The sequence below is a fragment of the Schistocerca gregaria genome, chromosome 4 (genome assembly GCF_023897955.1).
Source record: "Schistocerca gregaria isolate iqSchGreg1 chromosome 4, iqSchGreg1.2, whole genome shotgun sequence".
Taxonomy (NCBI): Eukaryota; Metazoa; Arthropoda; class Insecta; order Orthoptera; family Acrididae; genus Schistocerca; species Schistocerca gregaria.
The window spans coordinates 711887600-711889464 of NC_064923.1; the positions used below are offsets into that span (position 1 = coordinate 711887600).

The 1865-nt window shown below is 41.8% G+C and overlaps 1 non-coding gene across 1 annotated transcript; it reads right to left on the reverse strand.

The window, feature by feature from the left end:
- Positions 1-421: 421 nt before the first annotated feature.
- On the reverse strand, positions 422-496 carry Trnas-cga (transfer RNA serine (anticodon CGA)). Its single transcript has one exon. It is a non-coding gene; the product is annotated as a tRNA-Ser (tRNA).
- Positions 497-1865: the final 1369 nt, after the last annotated feature.

Genomic DNA, 1865 nt, shown 5'->3' on the forward strand with positions numbered 1-1865 from the left:
TATGCGTGTGACCGTTTGCACCACACCCTGTACTTGCTGTTTACTTTTTTCGTCAAGTGATTTATAATGATGTAGCCCCGACTTTTTCTGAACATTTTTGTATAGACTTCCTTCGTTGATCAGTTGTAGTACTCCTTCTTGGACTCTAATTTTCTTCACAAGTAGCTTCCTTGTACCTATGTTTGTCTGTCCAACTTGTGTGATTGCCTTTGTTTGAGGTGTACACTCCCTCTCAACCAAACTACCTATCCGTGTCTTTCCCTGAAAATTTTTGTACATACTTCCTTTGTAGCCCAGTTGAAGAACTTTGACCCTAATTTTCATTGCTGTTACCATCCTTGTGCCCTTTGTAGTGGTGTCGTTTACCCCTCAACCGAACTGTCTACTCTGGTGTTGAAACTTCCTGGCAGATTAAAACTGTGTGCCCGACCGAGACTCGAACTCGGGACCTTTGCCTTTCGCGGGCAAGTGCTCTACCAACTGAGCTACCGAAGCACGACTCACGACCGGTACTCACAGCTTCTGTAAAGTTTGGAAGGTAGGAGAGGGATACTGGCAGAAGTAAAGCTGTGAGTACCGGTCGTGAGTCGTGCTTCGGTAGCTGAGTTGGTAGAGCACTTGCCCGCGAAAGGCAAAGGTCCCGAGTTCGAGTCTCGGTCGGGCACACAGTTTTAATCTGCCAGGAAGTTTCATATCAGCGCACACTCCGCTGCAGAGTGAAAATCTCATTCTACTCTGGTGTTCGTTATCACATCTTGTACAGCGACCTTCCATCAGCCTAGTCACCCCTATATTGAGGACCTGATGCAAAAGACAATTCTTTTCGATTATTTATACACGTTATTCGCTTTCGACGAATACAAACACAGGGCTGAAAGACCGTCGGGACAGTCTGCTTAGTTACACATAATAGTGTGGACTCCATTCTCAAATCCACCATTGGTCATAGCAGAGATGTGATTGTCTCTTCCCAGAGATTTGTTTTATCTCAGTAGTAAGACATGTCATCATTTTTTTTCCGTGTTTCGTCGCCTCTTAATTGTTTCAAATTTCATGAGGTATGTTTCGTCTGTGTAGCTAAATGAAAGGCAGTTTGCTTTTTACTATACGCATTTTGCTTCTTTTGTTTATGAAGCATCTTCACTGGCTTGTAGTACAGGTTAAAAACAACTTTTGCACCACAAGTTTCGTGAGGGTACATTACTGTTTGGTGTTAACTTAGTATTTACAATGTTCGCCGTACTCCAGATGACCGAATTCCGGCTTTTTTCTTTTTTTTCAACCCAAAGTTGATACAACACTTGCACATTTCATTATGTGTTGATTGTTTGTGTGTCTACAGTTTGTAGTGTTGCCAATTGTCGCTGGGTGTTCACCTTTTGACTTTTGTTGGCGTTGTCTGTGTGGTTGTATATTTGTTCTTTTGTTTTGTGCGTGTGCTTGTGCGACCAGAAATAAGCCGTAAGTTAACTACGTTTGGTTTTTATTCTCTAGCATTTCTACGGTTACCGTTACGTAAACTCGATTCAGTAGATGGTAGGGCAAAATTTTGCTAAAAGAAACAATTTACGCTATTAGAATATGGAAAAATGGAGACTGAAGTTTCCTGTGGTTTCGCTGACGAATATACGAGCTTTGACATGTTAAGTGTTTACCGCCTGTATATGCTTCCCAGTTAGTCCTATTAGTCCGATTAGGTAAACACTATTGAAGAATGAGCCATACAAGTTCCTTGTATACATATTTATTTGCAGACAATTTACAGCTCCCCAATATCCTACCATTGAATCAAACTCTTCCATTTGCTTTATTGACAACCTCACTTGGCACCTCTATTCACTGTCACACTCAGAAATTTGTGCGCA